Here is a 9,065-nt window from a genome sequence, read left to right on the forward strand (position 1 = left end):
AAGTACACTGACACCAAGTAACACAGACATACACTGATACCCAGGAACACAGACACACACTTACACCAAGTAACACAGACACACAATTACACCAAGTAACAAAGACACACACTTACACCAAGTAACAAAGTCATACACTGATACCCAGTAACACAGACACACACTTACACCAAGTAACACAGACATACACTGACACCAAGTAACACAGACATACACTGATACCCAGGAACACAGACACACACTTACACCAAGTAACACAGACACACACTTACACCCAGTAACAGAGACATACACTTGCACCAAGTAACACAGACATACACTGACATCAAGTAACAAAGACATACACTTACACCAAGTAACAAAGACAGACAATTACACCAAGTAACAAAGACATACACTGACACCCAGTAACACAAACAAACACACACTGACACCCAGTAACACAGAGAAACACTAATGAACAGTAACACAGACATACACTGACACCAAGTCACAAAGACACACACTGACACCCAGTAACAAACACATACACTGACACCAAGTCACAAAGACATACACTGATACCCAGGAACACAGACACACACTGACACCCAGTAACAAAGACATACACTGATACCAAGTCACAAAGACATACACTGATACCCAGTAACACAGTCACACACTGACACCCATTAACAAAGACATACACTGAGACGAAGTCACAAAGACATACACTGATACCCAGTAACACAGACACACACTGACACCAAGTAACAAAGACATACACTGACACCAAGTAACAAAGACATACACTTACACCAAGTAACAAAGACACACACTTACACCAAGTAACACAGACATACACTGACACCAAGAAACAAAGACACACACTTACACCAAATAACAAAGACAGACACTGACACCAAGTAACAAAGACATACACTTACACCAAGTATATTGAAATACACTGACACCAAGTAACAAAGACATACACTGATACCCAGTAACACAGACACACACTTACACCAAGTAACAAAGACATACACTGATACGACTTCACAAAGACACACACTGACAGCCAGTAACAAAGACGTACACTGATACCAAGTCACAAAGAAATACACTGATACCAAGTAACACAGACACACTCTTACACCAAGTAACACAGACATACACTGACACCAAGTAACAAAGACATACACTGACACCCAGTAACACAGACACACACGGACACCAAGTAACAAAGACACACACTTACACCAAGTAACACAGACACACACTGACACCCAGTAACACAGACACACACTTACACCAAGCAACACGGACATACACTGACACCAAGTAACAAAGTCATACACTGATACCCAGTGACACAGACACACACTTACACCAAGTAACACAGACATACACAGACACCAAGTAACACAGACATACACTGATACCCAGGAACACAGACACACACATACACCAAGTAACACAGACGCACACTTACACCCAGTAACAAAGACATACACTTACAAAAAGTAACACTGACATACACTGACACCAAGTAACAAAGACATACAATTACACCAAGTAACAAAGACACACACTTACACCAAGTAACACAGATATGCACTGAACACAAGTAACAAAGACATGCACTGACACCCAGTCACACAGACACACACTTACACCATGTAACACAGACACACACTGACACCCAGTGACACAGACACACACTTACAGCAAGTAACACAGACATACACTGACACCAAGTAACACAGACATACACTGACACCAAGTAACAAAGACACACACTTACACCAAGTAACACAGACATACACTGACACCAAGTAACAAAGACATACAATTACACCAAGTAACACAGACACACACTTACACCAAGTAACAAAGACATACACTGACACCCAATAACAAAGACATACACTGACACCCAGTAACACAGACACACACGGACACCAAGTAACAAAGACCCACACTTACACCAAGTAACACAGACACACACTGACACCCAGTAACACAGACACACACTTACACCAAGCAACACGGACATACACTGACACCAAGTAACAAAGTCATACACTGATACCCAGTAACACAGACACGCACTTACACCAAGTAACACAGACATACACTGACACCAAGTAACACAGACATACACTGATACCCAGGAACACAGACACACACTTACACCAAGTAACACAGACACACACTTGCACCCAGTAACAAAGACATACACTTGCACCAAGTAACACAGACATACACTGACACCAAGTAACAAAGACATACACTTACACCAAGTAACAAAGACAGACAATCACACCAAGTAACAAAGACATACACTTACACCCAGTAACACAAACAAACACACACTTACACCAAGTAACACAGATATGCACTGAACACAAGTAACAAAGACATGCACTGACACCCAGTAACACAGACACACACTTACACCAAGTAACACAGACACACACTGACACCCAGTGACACAGACACACACTTACACCAAGTAACACAGACATACACTTACACCAAGTAACACAGACATACACTGACACCAAGTAACAAAGACACACACTTACACCAAGTAACACAGACATACACTGACACCAAGTAACAAAGACATACAATTACACCAAGTAACACAGACACACACTTACACCAAGTAACAAAGACAGACACTGACACCCAGTAGCAAAGACATACACTGACACCCAGTAACACAGACACACACTGACACCAGGTAACAAAGACCCACACTTACACCAAGTAACACAGACACACACTGACACCCAGTAACACAGACACACACTTACACCAAGCAACAAGGACATACACTGACACCAAGTAACAAAGTCATACACTGATACTCAGTAACACAGACACACACACACTTACACCAAGTAACACAGATATGCACTGAACACAAGTAACAAAGACATGCACTGACACCCAGTAACACAGACACACACTTACACCAAGTAACACAGACACACACTGACACCCAGTGACACAGACACACACTTACACCAAGTAACACAGACATACACTTACACCAAGTAACACAGACATACACTGACACCAAGTAACAAAGACACACACTTACACCAAGTAACACAGACATACACTGACACCAAGTAACAAAGACATACAATTACACCAAGTAACACAGACACACACTTACACCAAGTAACAAAGACAGACACTGACACCCAGTAGCAAAGACATACACTGACACCCAGTAACACAGACACACACTGACACCAAGTCACAAAGACACACACTGACACCCAGTAACACAGACGTACACTGACATCAAGTAACACAGACATACACTGATACCCAGGAACACAGACACACACTTACACCAAGTAACACAGACACACAATTACACCAAGTAACAAAGACACACACTTACACCAAGTAACACAGATATGCACTGACCCCAAGTAACAAAGACATGCACTGACACCCAGTAACACAGACACACACGGACACCAAGTAACAAAGACACACACTTACACCAAGTAACACAGACACACACTGACACCCAGTGACACAGACACACAATTACACCAAGTAACACAGACATACACTGACACCAAGTAACAAAGACATACACTGATACCCAGTAACACAGACACACACTTACACCAAGTAATACAGACATACACTGACACCAAGTAACAAAGACATACACTGATACCCAGGAACACAGACACACACTGATACCCAGTAACACAGACACACACTGACACCAAGTAACAAAGACATACACTGACACCAAGTAACAAAGACATACACTTACACCAAGTAACAAAGACACACACTTACACCAAGTAACACAGACATACACTGTCACCAAGTAACAAAGACATACACTGATACCCAGGAACACAGACACACACTGATACCCAGTAACACAGACACACACTGACACCAAGTAACAAAGACATACACTGACACCAAGTAACAAAGACATACACTTACACCAAGTAACAAAGACACACACTTACACCAAGTAACACAGACATACACTGACACCAAGTAACAAAGACATACACTGATACCCAGGAACACAGACACACACTTACACCAATTAACACAGTCACACACTTACACCAAATAACACAGACATACTCTGAGACCAAGTAACAAAGACATACAATTACAACAAGAAACAAAGACATACAATTACACCAAGTAACATAGACACAAACTTACACCACGTAACACAGATATACACTGGCACCAAGTAACAAAGACATGCACTGACATCCATTAACACAGACATACACGGACACCAAGTAACAAAGACACACACTTACACCAAGTAACACAGACATACACTGACACCAAGTAACAAAGACATACACTGATACCCAGTATCACAGACACACACTTTCATCAAGTAACAAAGACATACACTGACACCAATTCCCAAAGACACACACTGACACCCAGTAACAAAGACATTCATTGATACCAAGTCACAAAGACATACACTGATACCCAGTAACACAGACACACACTGACACCAAGTAACAAAGACATGCAATGTCACCAAGTAACAAAGACATACACTTACACCAAGTAACAAAGACACACAGTTACACAAAGCAACACAGACATAGACCGACACCAAGTAACAAAGACATACACTGACACCAAGTAACAAAGACATAAACTTGCACCAATTAACAAAGACAGACAATTACACCAAGTAACAAAGACATACATTTACTCCAAGTATTTTGACATGCACTGACACCAAGTAACAAAGACATACACTGATACCCAGTAACACAGACGCACACTTCCACCAAGTAACAAAGACATACACTGACACCAAGTCACAAATACACACACTGACACCAAGTAACAAAGACATACACTGACACCAAGTCACAAAGACATACACTGATACCCAGTAACACAGACACACACTTACACCAAGTAACAAAGACATACACTTACAGCAAGTAACACAGACATACACTGACACCAAGTAACAAAGACATACAATTACAGCAAGTAACAAAGACACACACTTACAGCAACTAACACAGATATACACTGGCACCAAGTAACAAAGACATGCACTGACACCCAGTAACACAGACACACACGGACACCAAGTAACAAAGGCACACACTTACACCAAGTAACACAGACACACACTTACACCAAGTAACAAAGACACACACTGATACCCAGTAACACAGACACACACTTGCACCAAGTAACAAAGACATACACTGACACCAAGTCACAAAGACATACACTGATACCAAGTCACAAAGTCAGACACTGATACCCAGGAACACAGACATACACTTACACCAAGTAACAAAGACAGACAATTACACCAAGTAACAAAGACATACACTTACACCAAGTATTTTGACATACAGTGACACCAAGTAACAAAGACATACACTGATACCCTGAAAAACAGACACACACTTACACCAAGTAACAAAGATATACACTGACACCAAGTCACAAAGCCACACACTGACACCCAGGAACACAGACATACACTGACACCAAGTCACAAAGACATACACTGATACCCAGCAAAAAAGACATAGACTGACACCCAGTAACAGAGACACACACGGGCACCAAGTAACAAAGTCACGCACTTACACCAAGTAACACAGACACACACTGACACCTAGTAACACAGACACACACTTACAACAAGTAACGCAGACATACACTGACACCAAGTAACAAAGACATGCACTGATACCCAGTAACACAGAAACACACTTACACCAAGTAACACAGACATACACTGACACCAAGTAACAAAGACATACACTGATACCCAGGAACACAGACACACACTTACACCAATTAACACAGACACACACTTACACCAAATAACACAGACATACACTGACACCAAGTAACAAAGACATACAATTACACCAAGAAACAAAGACATACAATTACACCAAGTAACAGAGACACAAACTTACACCACGTAACACAGATATACACTGGCACCAAGTGACAAAGACATGCACTGACACCCATTAACACAGACACACACGGACACCAAGTAACAAAGACACACACTTACACCAAGTAACACAGACATACACTGACACCAAGTAACAAAGACATACACTGATACCCAGTATCACAGACACACACTTACATCAAGTAACAAAGACATACACCGACACCAATTCACAAAGACACACACTGACACCCAGTGACAAAGACATACACTGACACCAAGTCACAAAGACATACACTGATACCCAGGAACACAGACACACACTGACACCCAGTAACAAAGACAGACACTGATACCAAGTCACAAAGACATACACTGATACCCAGTAACACAGATACACACTGACACCCAGTAACAAAGACATGCACTGATACCAAGTCACAAAGACATACACTGATACCCAGTAACACAGACACACACTGACACCCAGTAACAAAGACATTCACTGATACCAATTCACTAAGACATACACTGATACCCAGTAACACAGACACACACTGACACCAAGTAACAAAGAAATGCAATGACACCAAGTCACAAAGACATACACTTACACCAAGTAACAAAAACACACAGTTACACCAAGTAACACAGACATAGAAATACACCAAGTAACAAAGACATACACTGACACCAAGTAACAAAGACATAAACTTGCACCAATTAACAAAGACAGGCAATTACACCAAGTAACAAAGACAAACATTTACACCAAGTATTTTGACATGCACTGACACCAAGTAACACAGACACACACTTACACCAAGTAACAAAGACATACACTGACACCAAGTCACAAAGACAATCACTGACACCCAGTAACAAAGACATACACTGACACCAAGTCACAAAGACATACACTGATACCCAGTAACACAGACACACACTTACACCAAGTAAGAAAGACTTACACTTACAGCAAGTAACGCAGACATACACTGACACCAAGTAACAAAGACATACAATTACACCAAGTAACAAAGACACACACTTACAGCAACTAACACAGATATACACTGGCACCAAGTAACAAAGACATGCACTGATACCCAGTAACACAGACACACACGTACACCAAGTAACAAAGACACACACTTACACCAAGTAGCACAGACACACACTTACACCAAGTAACAAAGACACACAATGACACCCAGGAACACAGACATACACTGACACCAAATAACAAAGACATACACTGACACCAAGTCACAAAGACATACACTGATACCAAGTCACAAAGACAGACACTGATACCCAGGAACACAGACATACACTTACACCAAGTAACAAAGACAGACAATTACACCAAGTAACAAAGACATACACTGACACCAAGTCACAAAGCCACACACTGACACCCAGGAACACAGACACACACTGACACCAAGTAACAAAGACATTCACTGATACCAATTCACTAAGACATACACTGATACCCAGTAACACAGACACACACTGACACCAAGTAACAAAGACATGCAATGACACCAAGTAACAAAGACATACACTTACACCAAGTAACAAAAACACACAGTTACACAAAGTAAGACAGACATAGAACGACACCAAGTAACAAAGACATACACTGACACCAAGTAACAAAGACATAAACTTGCACCAATTAACAAAGACAGACAATTACACCAAGTAACAAACACATACATTTACACCATGTATTTTGACATGCACTGACACCAAGTAACACAGACACACACTTACACCAAGTAACAAAGACATACACTGACACCAAGTCACAAAGACATACACTGATACCCAGTAACACAGACACACACTTACACCAAGTAAGAAAGACATCCACTTACAGCAAGTAACACAGACATACACTGACACCAATTAACAAAGACATACAATTACAGCAAGTAACAAAGACACACACTTACAGCAACTAACACAGATATACACTGGCACCAAGTAACAAAGACATGCACTGATACCCAGTAACACAGACACACACGGACACCAAGTAACAAAGACACACACTTACACCAAGTAGCACAGACACACACTTACACCAAGTAACAAAGACACACACTGATACCCAGTAACACAGACACACACATACAACAAATAACAAAGACATACACTGACACCAAGTCACAAAGACATACACTGATACCAAGTCACAAAGACAGACACTGATACCCAGGAGCACAGACATACACTTACACCAAGTAAGAAAGACAGACAATTACACCAAGTAACAAACACATACACTGACACCAAGTCACAAAGCCACACACTGACACCCAGGAACACAGACATACACTGACACAAAGTCACAAAGACATACACTGTTACGCAGCAAAAAAGACATACACTGACACTCAGTAACAGAGACACACACGGGCACCAAGTAACAAAGACATACACTGACACCAATTCACAAAGACACACACTGAAACCCAGTCACAAAGACATACACTGATACCAAGTCACAAAGACAGACACTGATACCCAGGAACACAGACAGACAATTACACCAAGTAACAAAGACATACACTTTTACCCAGAAACACATACACACACTTACACCAAGTAACAAAGACATACACTGCCACCCAGGAACACAGACATACACTGACACCAAGTCACAAAGACATACACTGATACGCAGAAAAAAAGACATACACTGACACCCAGTAACAGAGACACACACGGGCACCAAGTAATAAAGTCACGCACTTACACCAAGTAACACAGACACACACTTACACCAACTAACGCAGACATACACTGACACCCAGTAACATAGACATGCACTGATACCCAGTAACACAGACACACACTTACACCAAGTAGCACAGACATGCACTGACACCAAGTAACAAAGACATACACTGATACCCAGGAACACAGACACACACTTACACCAATTAACACAGACACACACTTACACCAAATAACACAGACATACACTGACACCAAGTAACAAAGACATACAATTACACCAAGAAACAAAGACAGACAATTACACCAAGTAACATAGACACAAACTTACACCACGTAACACAGATATACACAG

This window comes from Heterodontus francisci, unplaced genomic scaffold (genome assembly GCF_036365525.1).
Source record: "Heterodontus francisci isolate sHetFra1 unplaced genomic scaffold, sHetFra1.hap1 HAP1_SCAFFOLD_63, whole genome shotgun sequence".
Lineage (NCBI taxonomy): Eukaryota > Metazoa > Chordata > Chondrichthyes > Heterodontiformes > Heterodontidae > Heterodontus > Heterodontus francisci.